This window comes from Pantherophis guttatus, chromosome 13, assembly GCF_059756535.1.
Source record: "Pantherophis guttatus breed Tessera chromosome 13, ASM5975653v1, whole genome shotgun sequence".
Lineage (NCBI taxonomy): Eukaryota > Metazoa > Chordata > Lepidosauria > Squamata > Colubridae > Pantherophis > Pantherophis guttatus.
The window spans coordinates 15,506,939-15,530,316 of NC_142075.1; the positions used below are offsets into that span (position 1 = coordinate 15,506,939).

General features: G+C 44.5%; 1 protein-coding gene across 4 annotated transcripts in view; it reads left to right on the forward strand.

Moving 5' to 3' along the window:
* The first annotated feature begins 1,219 nt into the window (after window positions 1-1,219).
* The window catches only part of CEMIP (cell migration inducing hyaluronidase 1), a 153,523-nt gene continuing 131,364 nt past the window's right edge, over window positions 1,220-23,378 (forward strand). For 2 of the 4 annotated variants that reach the window (XM_087877920.1, XM_087877923.1), the window contains exons 1-4: window positions 1,360-2,728; window positions 5,364-5,734; window positions 10,843-11,043; window positions 12,984-13,158. The gene's annotated coding sequence lies outside the window, so the exon portion shown is untranslated. Of the gene's footprint in view, window positions 2,729-5,363; window positions 5,735-10,842; window positions 11,044-12,983; window positions 13,159-23,378 lie in introns of all 4 variants that reach the window. The other 2 variants (XM_087877922.1, XM_087877924.1) reach the window with 2 other exon arrangements.

Consider the following 23,378-nt stretch of genomic DNA (forward strand, 5'->3'; position numbering starts at 1 on the left):
CAAGACTTGTTACGTTCTGCCTTTTTTTCAAAATGATGGTACATTCTAACTCATGGCTGAGCGAGTGCTTGGAGTTGAAGTGGGGTGGGGGATGGGGAAAAGCAATTAAAATGAGTTGCATCTTTTTCCATAAAGCAAAAGGAAAGTCTTAAATGTTAGGGCACTTGGTTCAGATGGAAAGATGATGGAGGAGAGGGGTAGGCGAAAGGAATTGCCTGACACTCATTTGAAGGGGGGGGAGGGAGGGAAGAAGGAAGGAGGAAATGGAAGGGAAAGGAAAGGAGGAAGGAAGGAAAGGAAGGAATCAAGGGGAAGAAGGAAGGGCAGAGAGGAAGGGAAGGGAAAGGAAGAAGGGAGGAAAGGAGGATGGGAGGAAAGGAAGGAATCAAGGGGAAGAGGGAAGGGCGGAGAGGAAGGGAAGGGAAGGGAAAGGAAGAAGGGAGGAAGGGAGGAAAGGAAGGAATCAAGGGGAAGAGGGAAGGGCAGAGAGGAAGGGAAGGGAAGGGAAAAGAAGAAGGGAGGAAAGGAGGAAAGGAAGGAATCAAGGGGAAGAGGGAAGGGCAGAGAGGAAGGGAAGGGAAGGGAAAAGAAGAAGGGAGGAAAGGAGGAAAGGAAGGAATCAAGGGGAAGAGGGAAGGGCAGAGAGGAAGGGAAGGGAAGGGAAAAGAAGAAGGGAGGAAGGGAGGAAAAGAAGGAATCAAGGGGAAGAGGGAAGGGCAGAGAGGAAGGGAAGAGAAAAGAAGAAGGGAGGAAGGGGGAAAGGAAGGAATCAAGGGGAAGAGGGAAGGGCAGAGAGGAAGGGAAGGGAAAGAAATGAGAAACAAGGAAAGGAACGAAAGGGAAAGGGAAAGGAGGAACCATCACGGTTTGGGTTTAATTTGCTAATCTCTAGTTCAGGAACCCATCCAAGGCAGCTTGGTCAGGATCGGTAAACCACACTTCAACAAACCAAAGCTTATCAGGGAGCAAGCCGGGGAAAGAAGCTTAGCAAAAGCCTTAAGTGCTAAGCGTGACTCTCTCTCTCTCTCTCTCCGCAGAACGGTCCCGCAAACTCTGCGCTACACCGGAGGAGCAGAGAGGACGGGAGTGGGGGGGGGGGAGAGGAGGCGTTCCTCCACCCCTGCCTGGGATTTCCCCCCCCCTCCCTCCCTCCCTCCCTCCTCCTCCTCCTCCTCCTCCTCCTCCTCCTCTCCCTCACCGGCTTTTTTTTTTTTTGGTTGTTTTTTGGTTTTGTTTTCCCTCCTCTCCACCGGGCGCCAGCAGAGATGCCCAGCGTGCCAGGAGGCGTCACTGCCTGGGAGGAGCCGAGTCAAAAGCGCTCCGGTAATCCTATAAATAAGCGGGACTGGTGGCCGGGCAGGGGAAAAAGCCGGGCACCGGAGCGCTGCAGGAGAAGCCTCGGGGGGCAGCAGGAGAGCCACTCGCTCGCTCGCTCCCTCGCGATCCCAGTCACCCCAGAGGGGCAGCTTGGAGGCTCGCAGCCCCTCCGACCCATCTCTCCCCGCTGGAAGAAAGGCAGGAGGTAAGGAAAGGGGTCAGAGTGGCGCGCCCGCTGGCTTTGCGCTCTTGGGTCCGGCGCGGATCTAGGTAAGTGGCGCTGGCGTGCCCACCCGGCTCCACATCGCCACCAGGGGGCGCCGCTGGATTGGCTCTTTTTCTTTCCCCCAGCGCTCCGACAGGCGGCTTTGCTTTACACTAACAGTACCAAAGTGGGAAGGGACCTTGGAGGTCATCTATGGGGACTGATGGGGGTTTTAAGGGTTCAATTTTAAAAAATTTTAGATTTTAGATTTTATTTTGTGTATTGTGGCTTGTGTTTTTATTCTTGTGAGCCGCCCTGAGTCCATTGGGAGATAGGGCGGCATATATAACCGAATAAAATAATGAATGAAATAAAATAAAATCTAGTCCAACCCCTTGATCACACGCCGTACTGGGGATTCGAACCGCCGAATTGCCGACCTTTCTGATCTACGAGGTCGGTGTCTTTAGCCACTGAGTTATCTAGTTCAGGGGATGGCTGCTACTTCGGAGCAGCAACCCGTTGCAACGCTTACTCCGAAGTAAGCCCCCTCCGCCGGCCGAAGGCAGAGGGAGGAATTGAAGGTTTTGGCGTGCGCGCCTCTTCCGAAATCGGATTTGCGATGGTCAAACGCGGCTGCTCTGCTCCGGGGAGCTCCAAAGTCCCCCCCATCCCGATAAAAGCGGGGCAAGGAGTTGAGAAGCGGAGGAGGAGGAGGAGGAGGAGAAGGAGAAGGAGAAGGAGAAGGAGAAGGAGGCTGCTGGGCCAGGTAAGCTCCACTCCGTCGCGCCTTTAAGGGAGCCCGTAGACTTGAAGATGCAGCGTTTACGCGGGGCAGGTGTGATGGCTCAGGTGGCTCCGGAGCGGCCGCTCGAGGTTCGCAGCTCTTCTTTCCTCGCCTCTCGCCGGACCGTCTCCAGGTGAGTAGTTGACCCGGTCTCCGACGCCTTCCTTTGCCCGCTAAACCAGCCAGCCTGCCTGGCAAACCTCGGCGGGCCCGCGGCTTTCCGCTTCTCTCTCTCTCTCTCACCTGCAGCTGCCTGCATTTCCCCACCCACCCTCCATGAGGACCAAACCTGGTTCCGGGACAAACCAGATTACGACCACACGCAGGCTCCCCACTTCCCCGCCGTGGTGGGTCCGAGAGGATGCTCTGTGCTTGGAAGGCTGGACGCCTCGCAGTCGTCACTCGACCAAGCCCGAAAGGTAAGCCCAGCTGCCCGAAAACTCCAGTCTATTCGGAACGCGTGTGTCTGTGGGTGTGTGGGTATAGGTTAAAGTGGTCGAGCCGAGCTCCTGGGAGGGTTTTGCAGGCAGCAGTTCGAAGAAGGGGGTTGCCTTTTTCCCGCGCTGCCCTTTTCCCAGTCGGGCTTACGGATCTGGGATTTCCTGGTGGTCTCCTTTCCATCTTCTCTCTGAACGATTCCTCCCGCCCTTTGCTTGGCTTCCGAGTCTCAACAAGCTGGGCCCGGGGGCTAACTCGGAGGAATCCCCAAGGCAGATGAGCGGCGCCGTTGAAAGGAGAAGAAGGGAGGGGGTGTCAGTCCAGAAGAGCAGGTTCTCCTTCTCGTAAACTGTTAAACCCCAGTCCCAGCCTGGCTGATTCATTGACTTTCAAAGCGGTGCTTTAGTAGGAATAAATAAACCGACGTGCGGTTCGACTCCGTGCACGTGTCGGAGCTTGGCAGAAAAGGAGATGCTGAGGTTGTGGAATTTGTGCCCAGACACGTGCCACTTTGGACTGCATCCATTCATTTTGTTTTGCTTTAATTTACGTGCCGCCCTTCTCCGGAGACTCAGGGCGGCTTACAATGCGTTAAGCAATAACCTTCATACTTTTGTATATTTATACAAAGTCAGCTTGTTGCCCCCACAAACTGGGTCCTCAATTTACCTACCTTAGAAAGGATGGAAGGCTGAGTCAACCTTGAGCCTGGTGAGATTTGAACTTGCAGTAATTGCAAGCAGCAGATGTTAATAACAGTGCTTTAGTCCACTGTACTACAGGCTCTTGCCTGTATGGGCGCTGGGGAAATCAAGTTTTGTCCTCCCTCCAGTTTAAGATTCTCTAGTAACCCCCTGATTGACATGGAAGGGGAGGGTGGGCATTTAAATGCTCAATCCAGCTCCCCTGGAAAATTGTCAGGGGTGGTTGGGAGAACCAGAGCATAGCACTTCTGAAATCCGCAGGAATTTGGAAAGAGCCCCTGTGTGCATGTTTTACTTGATTGCTTATATTCTCCAAGGCTTCTAACTTCAGCTACTTTGTATTTGATGTTTAAAGCTGATCCTATCTCTCAGCCTTTAAGAAGGGCTGCTTGATGTTTTTAATGTGGATGCAAAGCCCAAGCTTGTTTGGCACGCGATACCGGGCAAACCATTTTTAATCTGGGCCGTGGTTCAGATGCCACAGGAAGCATCTTGTGAGTGCCACGTTATAAACCGGGAACAAATGCAGATCGCTTTATACTGTACTAAGCCCCATGTTTAAACTTGTCCTGTTGAAGCTTTACTACTTTACTTTCACATAAGAGCAAAAAGGGCTTTCAAATTAATAATAATAATAATAATAATAATAATAATAATAATAATAATAATAATAATAATAATAATAATAATTCATATTTCTATGCCGCCCACTCTTTGAGGACTCTGGGCGGCTTACACCAAAGACAGTATACTAAATAGCAAATCACAAGTGTTTGGCATAACGCTTCACTTCTGGCTGGAAAGCATGCTGTCTACATTATGATTTAATATACTGTGCAAATTAGCCACAAGCAAGGAGAAAGAAATACTCCTGGCACAATTTATTCCTTGATGGTACTGTAGCTTCTAGGCAACCCTGGCTAAGCAGACAGGGTTTTTGATTTGATTTATATGCCGCCCTTCTCCGGAGACTCAGGGTTGCTTACAATGCATTAAGCAATAGCCTTCATCCTTTTGTATATTTATACAAAGTCAGCTTATTGCCCCCACAATCCGGGTCCTCATTTCACCTACCTTAGAAAGGATGGAAGGCTGAGTCAACCTTGAGCCTGGTGAGATTTGAACTTACAGTAATTGCAGGCAGCTGATGTTAATAATGGTGCTTTAGTCTGCTGCGCCACCAGGGCTCTTGATCAGGTTGTGAACAGGAGATCACTAAAAAATCTTTAGCGCTTTAGGCTAGCCTAGAAAATGGAAGAAGAAACAGAAATAGCAACACCATCACTTCTATAGCGTTGTCAAGACAATTCCCGGGATGTGTTTATAAAATCACCGGGAGTTGAGCTCCACTTGAAGGTGATTTGTCTTCATATGCTATAACTGGATTATTTTTTGTTGATATCACCACATAGTCATTCCTTTAGGAATGTGGAGTCTTTGTGCCAAGTCAGCATTAAACTTGTATTGCAGATGGGGAAGCTGAAATTGCAAATGAATGACTTGGTTATTATGACACTCTGGTAAATGTGCAACAGGAGCAGTGACAAAATTTGAATGGTGACATTCTGAACTGCAGCCTGGTGCTTTTAGTCTTTGTCCCAGCTTTCTCCAATCCTGGTAACTTCCAGATGTTGTGCCTAAAAACTTCCAGAATTTTCAGCTAAGTTGGCTGAGGGAATTTTGGGAGATGATCCACTCATCTGGAGGGCCCCAAACTTGGGTTTGACTGCCTTGTACTATATTTATCTATTTGGGAGCGACAAAAATATATTTTTGTCTTCCCTTCTAAGGGATTGTGATCTTTGCAGATGATCTGAAGAGCCCCTCATTCTTCAAGTCCTCTTGAAAGATGGTGGAACTCTTTGCACATGGATTCTGAGCCTTGCCCACATTCTACCATTTGTCTCTGCAGGAAAGTGTTGAAGGAGCTGATGTGAAAAGCTGTGGCAAAATGTTCCTGGGTGCGGCCAAGGAAGCATACTGGAAGTGTGTGGCAAAAGGGCTTCTGGTTGGACACATGGGGACTCCGGTTTGACTGTCGCTACTCTGAAAGGTTTTGGAGGAGCTGTGGCCTTGATATTTGGATTCTTGGGGCCACGTCTGCTCAGATGATGGTTGCAGAAAACTCAGCTTCTTGTAGATGAAAGTGGAAAGCTCTGGGAATTCCATGCCATGAAGCAGCTGTGGCAGTTGGAGACTCTTCAGCCCAGAGAGCAACCCTGAAGACGAGACTTCTTCTCAAGATCTTTCTGTGTAGCAAATTCATCCTGCATCTGCAGTAAGGTAAGTCGAAGAATGATCATTTTTTGTGCATGCCTTTCTTGAATTTGTAGGTTGCTTAAATCAAAAATAGTCTTGCTAGTTTTTAAACATAAGCGTGGGGGTCAAATTACACATTACTTTAAGGCTAAGTCATTTTGACTTAATCTACCGCATTGTGCAGGTAAGGTAAGATTTAGCCTTAGCTTAGCCTCTGAGGGACACAGTGGTTCAGTGGCTAAGATGCTGAGCTTGTTGATCGAAAGGTCGGCAGTTCAGTGGTTCGAATCCCTAGTGCTGCGTAATGGGGTAAGCTCCCGTTACTTGTCCCAGCTTCTGCCAACCTAGCAGTTTGAAAGCACGTAAAAAATGCAAGTAGGAAAATAGGGACCACCTTTGGTGGGAAGGTAACAGTGTTCTGTGCATCTTTGACATTTAGTCATGCCGGTCACATGACCACAGAGACGTCTTCGGACAATGCTGGCTCTTTGGCTTTGAAATGGAGATGAGCACCGCCCCTAGAGTCGGGAATGACTAGCACATATGTGCAAAGGGAACCTTTATCTTTACCTATCCTCTTTGAATGTGGATTTCTTCTTGAAATGTTGTGTATAGATGTGTTATTGTTCTTGTTTTTTTGTTGACTAAGAATAAAGTATGGATGAGTAAATTTTAGAACATAGATTGTTTATATGTAGTTGGAACCAGGACTGTGCTAATTCTGTTTCTGAAATTGTTTCTGTCCAATTTTCACAAGAGCTGTGTAAAGCTTTGACTCAGAGTCAGTTTGGAGGCGTTTCAGTTAAATCAACCCTTCAAATAAAATTATGGATTTAGTGTGTCAAAGTGAACAGAATGCTTTTGAATCAAAATCCATTTCTTTTCTGGATCAGATCAAATCCGTTTGGTTTGGATCACAAATCTGACCTGAATTATAAATGCAAATCAGTTTGATGGATGAAATCAGTGCGATGACTTGTGTTGGATCAAAGCTGATTAGGACACCCTGGTTTTACTCTTGGATTTTTTTTTATTATTATTGAGCAGCCTTTTAGTTTTAATTTTGTTTTCCTTTGGATAATCTGGTCAGGCTCTTTTCCCTGACAGCCCTAAAAAGCTTGGTTTTGAAAAGCTTGAGACAACAACCATGGTTTACAGTCCCTAATAGCTGAGATTCACGCATCACCCTAAGCCAACAGACAAAACCGCATAGTGGCTTGGTACAATAAATCAGTTCATTCCCCCCCCCTTGATTATTGCTGGCTGCAAAACAATTGCTTGGTAGAATCTCTGCCTCTTGAGAGCCATGCTGTCTCAATCCAGTGGAAGCTTTATTTTTTTCACAGTGATTGACCGAACGTCTTTGACTGACTCACAAGCCAAGTGTGGCTGTGAGAGTACGCACCTGCTTATGTTCCTTAGCAACAAGTATACCCATCTTTGGATCCCACGGGTCACATACAGTTGTTATGACAATTGCGCTATAGATAGCTTTTATCCTCTACGGGCTTCCGTACTTCCTTGTCAGCTTCAGGTCTATGTAGATGCAACTTATAGATCTTCCTTCAGTTAACTCATTATTCTGCATTCATTTATTTAAAAATCTTAGGATTGCCAACAGACCTTGACAATTAAATGGGCTCTCTTCTCTGCCTTGTTGTAGTGGTAGAAAAGAGCTTAAGAGTTGGATAAAGAATTAAAGTTCAGGCCTCCAAAAGGGGGATTTGCAATCTAGAAAGAGAGATAATAAAGGGAAAAGTAGAGAGTGATTAAGGAAAGAACTGGAGACCGGTTTTATGTCGTGCCAGAGAATGAATTGGTTGTGTCTGATAACAGCTTCTATTACTCGGTCTCTACCCAGCATCATGGGAGTTGTAGTCCAGAGTATCTGGAAGGCACCAAATTAAGAAAACTAGGTTCTTCTCAGGATATCCAGATCTAGCAATGTAAAGCAGTAATGTTGGTTAACGTCTGTCAATCAGCACCTTCTGTGTTCAGAGTTTGTGGGTGTTAACAGCAAACTCTTTGACTGGGGAAGAGTCTTGAAAAACTGTAGCGCCACCATGGACAGCTCCTGGGCCCTTTCTTAACCGTTGCATTGCTGACAGCAAATCCCAGATTTGCACTGCAGTCCCTGTCTTGTTCATGCAATGATTCCCTCTTTCTTGTTCCCTCCGGGATGGGGGCAGCGAAGCTCTCAATTTCACTGTACTTCTTACTTCTGCTAGGAAGGAGTGAATGAAAAGTCTTTAATATTCGGCCTTGCCGATTCATACTCGGCTGTCTCTATCTCACTGTTCCGTTTTGATCCATTCCTTCCCACTTGGGAGGGAGAATTAAAGTGAAGTGGGTTTTATAGATGCTTTTTGCCATTGTAGAACTGGAGAAACCATTGCTTAGATCCAGGCTGGGTTCATTTGTTGTTGTGAAGTTGCCTGTTGCATCTCCTCTTTTAAGAGTTACTTTACAGATTTATAGATTAACAGAGTTGGAAGGGACCTTGTAGGTCATCTAGTCCAACTCCCCACCCAAGCAGGAGACCCTACACCATTTCTGACAAATGGCAGTCCAGTCTCTTCTTGGAAGCTTCCAGCAATGAAGCTCCCACAACTTCTAAAGGCAACTTCTGTTCTATGGGTTGATGGCTCTCAATGTCAGAAAATTCCTCCTTATTTCTAGGTTGAATCTCTCCTTGTTCAGTTTCCATCCATTATATCTTGTCTGGCCTTCCGGTACCTTGGAAAATAGCCTGACCCCCTTCCTCTTTGAGGCAGCCCCTCAAATATTGGAAGACTGCTATCATGTCTCCCCTGGTCCTTCTTTTCATTAGACTAGCCATTTGTTTGGAAGATCAGAAAAAAGTCCATAAGAGTTTTTTCAATCATTAATAAATGTAGTTATTGATCTTTCTCTAATCAAACCAACCCTATGTTTAATTAGAGAGCATGGGATCAAGGCTGTTTTTAAACAATAGCTGTCCAACTTTTCCTTTAAGTCCTCTAGAAAGAAGAAACCTGTTTTTTCTCTGGGTCATAGTAACGGAGGCTGCTGATTTAGGATACAAGAGGGTGGATTTTTTTTTTTTATCTCTAGGCCTTTGATTTCTCAAGTATGAGATCTTCATGGCCTTGCCACATTTGCCAAGACAGGCTATATCCAGGGGTGGGCTTCAAAAATTTTAGCAAGGGGTTCTCTGCCTGGTTGCTGGGTGGGCGTGGCCATGGTGGGTGTGGCCTAGTCGGCCTCCTGCACCATGTCAGGGGTGTGTGTTTTTGCCCTCCCTGGGCTCCGGAGGCCCTCTGGAGGCTGGAAACGGGCCCATTTCCTGTCTTCCTGAACTTCCGGTAGGCCCGTTTTTCACCCTCCTCAAGCCTCCGCGCACGCCCTGCACTTACCTGCATCCAAAATGGGCCGCACTGGGACTCCTGGGAGGGGCGGGGTGGGCGGGGCCAGCCAGGAGTGGGATTTGGGGGTTCTCCGTACTGCACAGAATTTTAGCTCAAGGTTCTCCCGAACCCCTGAGAACCCCCAGCAGTCCACCCCTGACTATGTCAGGGAACCAAGCAAAATGGCTGTCAGCATTCCCGAAAACCCCCACTCTGAGTAAAGACATAGAAGCAAGCATTTTCCAGAGTTCTCTTTACTAGAATAGGTAAACTGGCACATCTGGGAAAACCTGAATCTGAGAGGTCCGGGTTTTCCCTCAGTAAATCAAAACCCCCAAAACCATCCCCTCACTCCTCAGTCCATCACATGTTCCAATCAACGTCTGTCCCATCTCAACTCCGCACTCCGACCACTCCTTCTCCAGATGCCAAATCGCCCTGACCTTGATCGACAGGAAGAATGCTATTATGTCTACCAACAACCCCTCTACTAAATCCCCCCTCCTACTTTCCCACACAGGAGAAGGTGGGAGCATGGAAGCTTCCGGCCTAATATGGCTTCTAACGCTGACAATGGCTTTCCTGGAAATTCAAAACTGCATATTGAGAGAAACTGAATGCTATAGCTGGCACTTTTTAAAAAAAAAAAAGTCAGTGAGTTATGTGAATTGATGAATATGAAGCTGTTAAAAATTTTACATATTTTCTATACACACACACAAAACACTGTGATGTTTTTGTTGTTCTGTCTTCACAGCTTAGACACTAGCTGCAGTCCCAAAACCTCTCAAGAGCATTCAATTGTGGGACTAGTTTCCAATATACTTTTACTCATGTATCTTTGCATTCCCTTGAAATTAAGGCAGGATTTTGAGCCCGAGAGCCATGTACATATAATTGTCTATTCTGGGAACTGGTTAACTTTGAAGCGAGAGATGATTTCAAAGCTCATTATTAAAATTAACTTGAGATTAAGCTGGAGGTTTGACTATATATATACTACATAAGAAAAGAGCCCTTGTGGCGCAGTGATTAGAATGCAGTATTTCAGGCCAACTCGGCCCACTGTCAGGAGTTCAATTCTGACTGGTTCAAGGTGGATTTGGCCTCCTACCTTCAGAGGTTGGTAAAACGAGGACCCAGATTGTTGGGGTAAATATGCTGACTCTGTAAACCATTTAAAGAGGGCTGTAAAGCACTATATAAGTCTAAATGCTATTGCTATAAAGTCTGAGATCTTTTCCAATTCTGTAACTCTTGAATGATCATACTTTTTTTTTCTCTGTTTGATCTGTTAACTGTTAAATCTGCAGAGTACCTTCAACCCTGATATAAATTTATAAATCCTAATTTGTATGACTGTCACTGGGTGTTGTGCCCTGTGATTCTTGACAAGTGTATCTTGTCTTTTTATGTACACCAAGAGCCTAGGCACCAAAGACAAATTCCTTGTGTGTCCAATCACACTTGGCCAATAAAGTTCTATTCTATTCTATTTATGTCTATATGTTAATTTACATCTATGTGTTAAAGAAACAAAATACCTGAAGTGGTTAAATAGTTGAAAAGTGTAATAAATGAAATCACATTATTATTATTTATCTGCATATTTGTAAAAGGTTTCTAAATCAGGGTTCTATCTGCCTAAAACCAACCGAATGGTTACACAATTGGCATTCAACATAGGTTTTTTATGGAGGTCTAAGTCTCATGGATGTTGTTTGTCACACCTTTGTCTTACTCCAGATTGTCCTGGGTTGTTATGAATCTCCTCGGAAAGCGAAATAGTTTTCATTCAAGAAGATGCATTGCCCTCCCCAGGGAGGGATATACAGTAACATGGTTGACCATAACAGCAAAAGTCCTAAAACATGTGAAGACGTTCGCTTCGGAGTCTGTGCTTCCGGTGGCTGGAACAAAGGTGTCTCTTTCTGCTCTCATATCAAGGTAAATTATTCAGCTTTATCTTTTGTTTCTCTAAATCAATTTTCCCCTAACTCAAGAGACCGCCGGAGACAAGGTGCTGGGCCTCCCAGCTAACCTATTGCACGATATCCTTCCTCACCCAAAACGGGGTTGATGGACGTTAACATTCAAGATACTTGGAAGGCAGATTAGGCCAAGCAAGGCTGAGCCTTATCTCCCTATTAACGTGATAACATTCAACACTCTCTGATATTTTTTATCAAGTCTTTAACTTTCTTTCAAAGTAAGAAATAGCTTCTTTTTTGATAAAGCTAGAAAGTCAGGGCAGTCTCTCGTTTTTTAGCTCTCACTTGCCAATATTTGGCTTAAGAATTGTTCTTGTAAAGAATTAGAGCGAGTCTTTGGGTCTCTTCCTTTCTTAGATTAAAGTGAAGAACTGTTTGATCTCTTGCAGGTCAAGGGTCTGCAACAGATAAGTGGCTACGTTGGCTTAGAAGCTAACTTCAACTTTTGATAAGAGTTAAATCAGTTTTCTTGTCAGCTATATTTCACAGTACAGTTCTGTTGAACTGACTGATCAGAGTTGGGAGAGAGGGCATTAGAAATGTAAAACCAGTCTTGTTGAAACTTGTTCCCCAAAACCCTACTAGAAGGAGGAAAAAATGCACATCCCTCTAGCTCAACATTTCTCCATCTCAGGAACTTCAAGTTGTATGAACTTCAACTCCCAGGATTCCCCCAAGTTGAAGTCCATATGTCTAAAAGGTCCTGAGGTTGAGAAACACTGCCTAGCTGTTATCAGATTCCAATAGTACCCTTTGGCATGACCACTAATCGAACGAAATTAGCATAGCTGCCTATTACCCATTTCTGTTCAATGTTTTCTGAGCACCATCTGCTGTTCAGGCTCAGTAAACCTCCTTTAGAGAATCAGATCTACTTCTTTCCTTGCTTGGTACCCCTTTCTCTGTTCTGGACTTTGATATTCTGAGTGCCAAAGAATTGAGGCCTTTGAACTCTGGTGCTGGAGAAGACTCCTGCGAGTCCCTTGGACTGCAAGGCAATCAAACTGGTCAGTCCTAGAGGAGATCAACTCTGACCGCTCTTTAGAAGGCCAGATCCTGAAGATGAAACTCAAATGCTTTGGCCACCTAATGAGAAGGAAGGACTCACCGGAGAAGAGCCTAATGCTGGGAAAGATTGAGGGCAAAAGAAGAAGGGGATGGCAGAGAATGAGGTGGCTGGATGGAGTCACTGAAGCAGTCGGCGTGAGCTTAAATGGATTCCAGAGGATGGTAGAGGACAGGAAAACCCAAAATTCCCAATGAGCCCACTAGCCCAAGAAATATTTTGTCTGGCAGTAGCTTCTAAAGAACTTGGCTACCTCAGCCTTTTATCTTTTGATGGTCTTATTTCTTCTGTAGGCAAAACTTGTGCCTTCTGTCTGAATTTCTTCCTTTCATTCTCTTGACCAGGGGTCTCCAATCTTGGCAACTTTAAGACTTGTGGACTTCAACTCCCAGAAAAAGCAAAGCTGGCTGAGGAATTCTGAGAGTTGAAGTCCACAAGTCTTAAAGTTGCCAAGATTGGAGACCCCTGCTCTTGACAAAAGGAAGTAGGCATGTTAAGGGTACAAGTGCCACTGTTTAAAAGAGGTGGTTTAGCTGAAATGGAGTATTAAATAAAGACCTTAAAGAAAGTTGAGCCATTATAGTGCTTATAGATTGTCCTCCTTCTCCCCCACCTCCTGCCCCTCCCCTTTCCTCCCCCTCCTCCTCCTCTTCCTCCTCCTCTACCACTTTGGGTGTCAAGGGAGCTACAGAGTTCTGGTTCTTGCTTTTCTGGATTAATGTTTTTAAATCAAATTGACATTTTAAATGGGCAAAGAGTGACCTTGTATAAAAGATCTAAAGGCAGCACAACTAATTTCCATTTTTCCTGCCCTGTCCACCTTTTCCCAGGAGTATCCATTATGGGTCTGATGAGTTGAAAGGAATCATTCTGGATCTGATGGATGAAGTGACCAGTTGGTGAAATCACTGTTGCCCACACCACCTACGCCATGTTTCCAGCTGAAAGACAAGTTCATACTGCTATCCTGCCCTGAAAGCCGAATCAGCCAAATGAAAATTAATGGTATGATTTTTTTATTTTTATTTTTTTAAAAAATCCCTTTACTACACTCTTCTTTGGAGAATGAGACACTGTATACCACCGAGTTTCTTCAACTAGTTTAGTCTAGTTTAATGAAAAGAAGGATTAGGGGAGACATGATAGCAGACTTCCAATATCTCAGGGGCTGCCACAAAGAAGAGGGAGTCAAGCTATTCTCCAAAGCACCTGAGGGTAGGACAAGAAGCAATGGGTGGAAACTAATCAAGGAGAGAATCAACTTAGAACTAAGGAGAAATTTCCTAACAGTTCGAACAATTAATCAGTGGAACAACTTGCCTCCAGAAGTTGTGAATGCTCCAACACTGGAAGTTTTTAAGAAGATGTTGGATAACCGTCTGTCTGAAGTGGTGTAGGGTTTCCTGCCTAAGCAGGGGGCTGGACTAGAAGACCTCCAAGGTCCCTTCCAATTCTGTTATTCTATTTCTATTCTAACTCTTTATTTTAGGAGGTTCACTCCTTTTGCTAGACAGAGAAGTGCTTTTACTAGTGGTAACACAGAAAGCTTTATTTGATATTTGATTCCTTTCCACTTTCTTGACAATCCTGGAAAACATTGGTTGCATGGTCAAGTCTTCTAGTGAACAATTACTGTTTATTTATTTTCTAAGGACTGGCAACTGACTTCTCATTTTCACCCATTGTGCCTTCTGGTACTGACTGATCTTCCCGAGGCTTTGTCCAAATAGTCTTTTCAAAGGGTTGTGGTTCTAGCAATTGACAATTCAATGGAGCTGATTGAAGAGCTGTTATTTTCCATCTGAATCTATTTTTCACCCCCCTCTGGAAGGAAAAATGATTGAAGAAGCAACAGGGAAAAGCGGGAGAGATAAAGAGAGGGTAGAGTATCATCAAGGCAGTTTCTTAAATACTTCAAATGAGGTCATGACTTCTCATCCAGAAGTATCCATAGCAGACGAGACATTGGGGAAGATAATAATTAGATCGGTGGCTTGTTTTGAATTGGGTTAATTAATAATAGGGGACTGTGGTTTGTTTGTTTGTTTGTTTTAGCAAGGAAGCCCATTTTATCTTTCTATGGGGGGGAGATAGTAGATGGCATAGACACGAGAGCAGAGGTTGAACTTTTGTCAATAGAAGATTCCTACTAGGGATTGAATCAATGCCAGTTTTTCAGCTACAGTTTTTCTGTCTTTTGGAGGGCAGATGAAAGTGATATACTTGTCCAGATATGGCTTGTGGTTTCTTATCCCCGTCTTTGTTACAACATCTTTCTAGGGAATAATTGTTTTAGTTTATAAATACATGCCCAAGGATGTGGTCCTAGATTTGTTTAATTGTATAGTAGTAGCCTAAACTGTGGGAACCTTTTGGGAAAAGTGTATTTTTGAGGTTTGATGGCTAATAACATCACTTTTTTTGGGGAGTTTCAAGATAATCCTATTCCACTGCTGGAATAGCCTGGGAATAGCCCAGACCTTAACCCAATTGAAAATTTATGGAGCCGACTAAAGAAACTTGTTAGTCAGAAGCGACCCAGCAATAAAACCCAGTTAATAGAAGCCATCCTTCAATCTTGGTTTCACATTAGAACAGCTGCAGAACAAAAAGACTTGGTTCACTCCATGGGAAGACGTTGTAAGGCCGTCATTCATGCTAAAGGTTACCCAACTAAGGATTTATTTATTTATTTATTCAATTTGTAAGATTCACTGACATGGTGATCATTTTTGTATATCTCATTTTTTCTACGTGTTTCACTTTTCTTCTTTATACCGTAACTGCTATTCTAATGGCAAATCCTTCATAAAAGTTATTGCATTACATTCTTGATTAAATTATCTTTCCATTGATATACAATTTTATGGTATTACTACTCCAAAAAAACCACCCCCAAACACGTGGTATTATTAGCTAGTTTTAGAAAATACACTTTTCCCAAAAGGTTTCCACAATTTTGGCCACTACTGTATATACTGCTTTAGTTACAGAAGCAACTCTAGACATGCCCAGACATTGGGATTAAAACCAACAAAATAATAACCATATAGTTCCTATAATTTTGCCTATAATTTTAAGCCTTCATACTTTATTTCAGGGAAACATCCATTTCCTTCCTAATTAAAAGGGTTGATTATAGGCTGTCCATTCGTGATTTGGGAGAATAATACCCCATCAACATAGATAGGAATGAGCCAATTGGATCAAAAGTCTGATTTGGTATAAACAGCTTATTCATGATGAAGTGCTAAATGTATGCTGTTGATGTATCATCTAGTGGAATTTCTGTGGTCTGCTCAGGTTGTGTTACGGATGGGTTGTGAGTCCTTACAGGACCAAGTTGTGCTTTGTGAGATAGCTGTTTTGTTTTATTTATTATTCAACGTATACGCTTTTTCCTCTCCTATAAAATCTCCCTTATCTAGCAAGGGCTATCAAAGGGAAAACAAGATTAAAAATGAAGAGTTGCTGAAATCTTTGAGATTGTTGGCTTTATGTTGTGGGAATTGAATAAAAGAGAAGCTGTGTATGAATGGCCATACACATAGATGTGTCCTTCCTTTTGGCTTGTAGGTAGAACTGTGTTCTTGGATCTGATTGCAATGGATAAAAGTTTGGGATCATGGAAAGATTCCATCTGTTGGTACAAATGGAAGCTTCAATTTTAATTAAATAATTTGGCACATGCACATGTGTTACAGCGTTAATCCTGTTAACAACAACTGGTCAACCAACTTTGTTCTTGTAATCCCTGCTAATTTAGTACAGGTGGTTTTCTATGACCATAATTGAGCCCCAAATTTATGCTGCCAAGTGAGAAATTTGTTAAGTGAGTTTTGCCCCATTTTACGATTTTTCTTGCCACGTTTGTTAAGCGAATCACTGCAGTTGTTAGATTAGCAACATGGTTGTTAAGTGAATCTGGCTTCCCCCCATTGACTTTACTTGTCAGAAGGTGACAAAAGGAAATCATGTGACCCCGGGACATTCTAACCATCATAAATGTGAGTCAGTTGTCAAGCATCCAAATTTAAATCATGTGACCTTGGGGGAATGCTGCAACCATCATAAGTCACTTTTTTCAGTGCTATTGTGTACTTTGAATGGTCACTAAGTGAACTGTCGTAAGTCGTCGTAAGTCGAGGACTGCCTGTACTGATAAATTGGGACACTTTAATTTACGGGGTACCCTGCTTTAATGTGGATTTTGTTTTATCTGTTTTAATTAAATGTAAAGTTTAGAAACGAGCAATGATGTTGAATAAAAGGTAGGCCAAAGGCCAAGGACTTTATCCAACCCGATCAATTTTATTATGCTATGCGTTGTGTCCTTGTCAGCTTTCCAAGCACTTAAATCATCATATTAGTTTAAACATTGCCTCAGTATGGATTCCCCCTCCCCTACCCAGCCAAACGATGGCCTAGCGTCATGGGCTTCCAATCCAGTTTAAACTGTATACAAAGGAGTACTGATTTATGATCCTAAGGAACGTAGTATTATATATGAAAATTATGTTGCATTCCACAGAGCAAGAAAGATAATGGATGAACTGATGGTGTCAGTTTAGATCTTCCTCTGCTTGCATAGTTAAAAAGATTTGTGGTCTGGGGTAGGTTGGGGGACGGGGGTGGGGCATGGGATCATGTCAATCTCTCCTAAAGCCAAATCTTCCAGATCCCTTCTGGGCTTTCAAATATGAGAAGATTTGGGTCATTTCCAAAGAGTGAACTTATATATAGCTCGGTAACGCAATAAATAACCGTTGTGGTCTTCCCAACAATATGTGTTGAGGACTATTCCATAAAATGTTCGGTTGTGGTCAAATCTGGCACTCCACCTACCATACAAGATAATGCTGAAGGAATCTATCCAAAATGCTTTCAGAATGTCTTTTGGGCTCGCGGCCCAAAACTTCTATCTCTTTTTGCATGGGAGTGCGGGGATACCAAAGCACATACTGTACGTACTAGCAGGAGAGAGCATTAGGCAGCGAAAATGAAACCTTGGCCTAAAGAAATCAGTGACGTGGGGTTTATCAGGTGCTTTGCAAGTGTTCCATATGGTTGCCTTGTAGCGCCCTTGACTGGTCTCTGTGCTGTTGCTAACTCAAGGGGGGAAAACTCCCTGAGTTAGTATGGACTGGATAGGATGTAGGATGTAAGATAAGATAGAATGTAGGATGGAGCCGAGGTGGCGCAGTGGTTAGAGTGCAGCACTGCAGGCTACTTCAGCTGACTGCTAGCTGCAGTTCGGCAGTTCAAATCTCACCGGCTCAAGGTTGACTCAGTCTTCCATCCTTCCAAGGTCGGTAAAATGAGGACCCAGATTGTTGGGGGGGCAATATGCTGATTCTGTAAAAACAGCTTAGAGAGGGCTATAAAAGCACTATGAAGCGGTTTATAAGTCTAAGTGCTATTGCTAGGATAGGATAGGATAAAATGTAGGATAGAATAGGATAGAATATAGGATAAGGTAAAGGTAAAGGTTCCCCTGGCACATATGTGCTAGTCGTTCCCGACTCTAGGAAGCAGTGCTCATCTCCATTTCAAAGTCAAAGAGCCAGCGCTATCCGAAGACGTCTCCGTGGTCATGGGGCTGGCATGACTCAACACCAAAGGCGCACAGAACGCTGTTCCCTTCCCACCAAAGGTGGTCCCCATTTTTTCTACTTGCATTTTTTACGTGCTTTCGAACTGCTAGGTTGGCAGAAGCTGGGAAAAGTAACGGGAGCTCACCCCGTTACGCGGCACTAGGGATTCGAACCGCTGAACTGCCGACCTTTCGATCGACAAGCTCAGCATCTTAGCCACTGATCCACTGCATCCCCTTTTAGAATGTAGGATAGGATAGGATGTAGAATAGGATAAAATGTAGACTAGAATAGAATATTGGATAGAATGTAAAATAGAATGCAGGATAGGATAGGATAGGACAGGACAGGACAGGACAGGACATTTTGTAACATTGCATAGAGTCACAGAACCTTAGCAAAACTCATCTGTTGCATTCTGCTCTCTTTTTTGGGACGAGGGTGCTTAACGTGTGTGAAATCTTGAGAACGATTGTTAGGATGCCATGAGATCCTTCGCAATGTTTTAACACAGCTTTTAAAAAACAAAATCTTTGCAAAAAGAATCAGAACACTTGCACCAGTTAACTATAAATATAGCTGTCGGAGAACCATCTTAAAAAGAACTAAACTGCAGTACAACATGATTCCAGAGCTGTTGGCTGATTTAAGTTGGCTCTCCGAACTTCACACGTTCTCTTGACATGATGGCTAACCTTGTTTGTGACACGTTGTGAACGTGGTTCTGCGAAACCGAAAATTGGTGTTTCAACTTGCCAGATTCCTTCATGTATTTCTCAGGCCCAAACATGTGTTGTCTCCTACTTGTAGCTTTGGGAGATTGTTCCCCGTGGGTGTGCCATACAGAGGCAATTAAATGCTTACTCATTTTCCCATCTGACAGCTGATGAAGGGCTGGCATGTTTCTGAACCCAAACTGCATAATGCTTTTTATATATATAGACTTTGACACAGCCTTGTCAGTTGGAGCAGGAGTCACTGCTGTTTGCACTGAGGAATGTTGGCAAATCCTATCAAATGAGCTTGTTGACTAAGAGAACTGCCGTATTGTCCTTGATGCATGCATCTGATAAGCTACGCCCTCAGACTTCTCTCCGAGCTGAGGTCATGTCTCCGTTCAGTAGGGCAACCTGAGAACGCATTCTCGTGTTGGCACACAAATTCAACTTCCCACAGAAGAAGGATGCTCTGGGAAGATGCTACAGGAGACGCTTGCTTGTCAAGATTCTATGGCGCACTAATATCTTTCTCCTGTTGACACTATTCCATATAGCAGTGATGGCTAACCTTTTCCAGACCGAGTGCCCAAAGGGCGCCCGAACCCCCCAAATGCAATGCATGTGCAGCTCCCTGCATGCGCCCCATCCTCCTGCACATGCATGACAGAGACCCGAAGACCAGCTGGTCAGTGGGAGGCGCGAGTGCATGCACAGCACAGCTGAACTGGGGCAATGGCTTGCATGCCATCAGAGAGGGCGCTGCATGCCACCTCTGGGCACGCGTGCCATCGGTTCGCCATCACGGCCATACAGAATAGAATAGAATTGCCCATAGTTATCATGCTAATGCGCTGCCAACTTGGCTTTCGACATGCAACAACTGTCTTGATTTGCTCTTGACTTTCAATATTTGGGCGGAACCATCCTTCTGGGGAAGATGGTCCCAACGTTCTTGACATCTCTACTTGCTGGGTACTTATCAGAACTAAGAGGGGGCAAAAAATCCTTTTGATTCCTGCAGCCTGAATAAACTCTTACCACGTGGCTTCTTGAAAGCCTGGGTGTGGTCCTCAAGGCTCCCAAAAGCTGCCACCGAATTGTAACGTGTAAGTTGACACACTGGGATTGTCTGAAGTAGTGCCACCCTATCCAGAACCAAAGATAGAAGGTCCTACAGCACCAGGAAGGACAGAAACCCACTCTGTCTTGTTTGGATTGAGCTGTAGTCTATGGTTCTCCATCCAGGCCCTCACGGCCTCCAGGCACTGGGATAGGATCAGGGATGGGTTCTACTTACCTTTACTACCAGTTCGCAGTGGGGGTGCACACACTTCTGCACATGCGCAGAAGCTTCTGCCCATGCACAGATCTTAAATTATGACATCTGGGCGAGTGGGTGGAGCTTCCCACCACTTTTACTACTGGTTGTAAAGAACCGGACAGAACCAGGAGCAACCCACCTCTGGATAGTATGTCCATGGCATCACTCAGAGAACCTGGGGTGGAGATATAAAACTAAGTCTCATCAGTTTTCAAACTAATTCACCTGCCCGGAAGGCGAAATACGATGTTTATCTGTTAATCATCCTAACACGCTTAACTTAACTTAAAATTAAAACTAAATCAAATTCTATTTCTGTCCTGGCATCTGGTATATCACTCAAGGGCTGGATTCACCTAACAAGCTACAACCAAAACCCAATTAACCCAAAGACAATTGCTGCATTTGCATAACAAATGAACTTCATGTAATGACCTCATTCCTAGAACATTCTACAACGAGGTTGGGTTCCACAACAGGTTGAATCACGAGTTGCCCAGCTCCATTTTGGCCTAGAGTAGCATGTTAGGCAAACCCAACCAAAATGTAAGTGTGTCCTTTGGTGTGACATTTTGTGCACAGATTGAATTCCCATCCAGGTTGGCTAATACTTATTTGGATGCTCTGGAAATTATAGCCCAATGTATCTGGAGGGCCCCATATAGAAAAAGTAGATTATGTCTTTATGGGGAAAAAAAATTCCAGTCATTCTAGAAAGTGGGCAGAAAACCGAGGTATTGATTTTATGTCCAAGACTGCTTTTATAATCTTTTCAAATTATATTTTGCACTAGCTGGACGCCCGGGCTTCGCTTACAAAACTATGTGCTTGGGCTTGATAAATTGACACTTACAGCCTGAAACTTAATGTAGAATGTGTAATTCCGTAGCATCAGAGTGTTTTAATATAATGCAACTGGCAGTTGGAACAGAGGGGAAGTGGGAATAGAATGTCTCAGCCGGCAGCATCCATTGGTATTCATCTGGCTAGCATCCTGTCAGTGTGTGAGAGAGTTGAGGGGTGTCTGGAAACTCAAACAGTATTTGCTGTGTGAGCAAGAAGGAGACAGGAAGGAGGGTGGGTGTGGCTTAGCTCAACTCTTCTGTAGTAAAGCTGCTTGCTGCTGTGAAAGTGAAACTGAAAGTGAAACTCCTCTCCTCTGTTTGTGTTTTGCATTTGGAACAGTTTTCTTTTGAGGTGGGGAGGGGGAGTAGAACTCCTTAGCATCAGAGCGTGTTAATAATAATATAGGAAATACTAATGCTCTGATGGTCATTTCGAAAAATCCTTTCTTAATGAGCACCTAGAAGCCAAGAGGAACATACGTGGCAAATTTCAAGTTTGTAGGCTTTACGGTTCTGGAGATTTCGTGATTACAGCATGAGTGGTTTTTGCTTATATATATATAGATTTGCATGTTTAAACTATGCATGTTATTATCGTAGCCTTTGGCTATTACACTGTTGTTTATTTGTATTTATCTGGTATCAGAATCTTTCAGTCAGCTTGCTTTGGAGCCATTCCTGAAAATGAAGCATCAAGCAGTCTAAGCTGTGTTGTCCTCCTATACTTCTCCCTCAAGGATAGGTGCAAAGCTAAGGCTTACTTCCCACATATCAGAGGTGGGTTTCAGCAGGTTCTGACCAGTTCTGGAGAACTGGTAATGGAAATTTTGAGTAGTTCAGAGAACCAGTAGTAAAAATTGTGACTGGCCCTGCCTCCCTATTCTCTGCCTCCCGAGTCCCAGCTGATCGGGAGGAAATGGGGATTTTGCAGTATCCCACTCCAGGGGAAGGAATGGAGATTTTACAATATCCTTCCCCTGCCACGCCCACCAAGCCACGCCCACCAAGCCATGCCCACAGAACCGGTAGTAAAAAAAATTTGAAACCTACCACCGACACACATGTAGCAATAGCTATAGCACTTAGACTTCTGTACCGCTTCACAGTGCTTTGACATCCCTCTCTAAGCGGTTTACAGAGTCAGCCTATTGCCCCCAACAATCTGGGTCCTCATTTTACCCACCTCGGAAGGATGGAAGGCTGAGTCAACCCTGAGCCTCGTGCCTCCCTTTAATGCTAACAGAGGGGAATGAGCCGAGAGTTAGGTGAACAAAAAGGAGTCGAGGTGTAATTTTTGTCTTTGTGATTGGAATGGTTTTTTTAATGTAAGATGGTCGTGAGTCACTGTTTTCAGGGCCGTCGTAACTTTGAACGGCCACTCAATGAAGTGTTGTAAGTCGAGGACTGCCTGTAACCCGCCAGCTTGTATATTTGGGGAAAGTACCCATGCCTGCCGTGGCATCCAGAGATCTAGGAAAGGAGAGAGCAGAGGTTTAGAGATCTAGGAGAGGAGAGAGCAGAGTTTCGGGGGGCGGGGAGTTTACTGAATTGTGGGACGACTTCCAAGGCAGCATATTTCCCCCATTCCTGAGGGCTTAACAGTCCAGGAGATGCTTTTCCTACTGTAGGATTCCAGCCTGGCTATTTTTAGTCTGGAAGTACAATATGCAGTCACATAAGCTCAGCATATTTGAAGCCCTTCCAGCCTGCAGACACGGAGCCAGAAAAGCTGGAGCTCGGGGATCTCTGTTTCAGCTCAAGAAATTTTGGAGGGTGGGTTAGCGTTGGACTGACCCTCCTCTCCTAGCCGCCTGTACAGCGAATTTCCAATTAGTTCAGTTTAGTTACTTTATTGTCATTGCGCCCCGTACAACAAAATTAAATGCCATCTTCAGTGTACATTTATACGTATAAAAAACACACATCCTTCACATTCTGTAGAACTGAATTGAAAACCCCTGGCGATATTGCATTAATATTGCACTATACCAGGGGTCAGCAACCTGCGGCTCTGGAGCCGCATGTGGCTCTTTCACCCCTCTGCTGCGGCTCCCTGTCACTCAAAATATGCATCACAACCGCCAATGTGCGACACCCGCTGGCATGTGATTTATTGAGCTTTTCAACCCCTGGTAGGCCAACCATAGATAAATCCAAGAAAAGAAAAGTTTCAGAAGAAAGCAGAATGTTTAATTCAACTACATATGCTAGTTTTGTGGCCGTTCAAGAAATAGTCAGGCAGAGGGAGGGTTTTGTGGCTCCCGGTGTTTTCCTTTCTGTGGGAAACAGCAGGTTCTGACAGGTTCTGAAGAACCGGTAGCGGAAATTTTGAGCAGTTCGGAGAACCGGCAAATACCACCTCTGGCTGGCCCCAGTGTGGGGTGGGAATGGAGATTTTGCAATATCCTTCCCCCAGGAGTGGGGTGGGAATGGAGATTTTGCAGTATCCTTCCCCTGCCATGCCCACCAAGCCACACCACACCACGCCCACCAAGCCACGCCCACAGAACCGGTAATAAACAAATTTGGATTTCACCACTGCCCTCTATCATTTCAGATAAATGGTTTTTCCAGTCTCTTTTTGAAAGCCTCCAGTGATGGAGCACCCACCGCTTCATACACACAACTACACAACCACAACATACAACTGAAAGTGTGCAGAAGTTCTCGTTTTTCAACCAATTTGAGGCTGAAACCTTCACTATACCTCCTTCACTCAAATCTGAAACGGGCTGTTTGAAAAGCT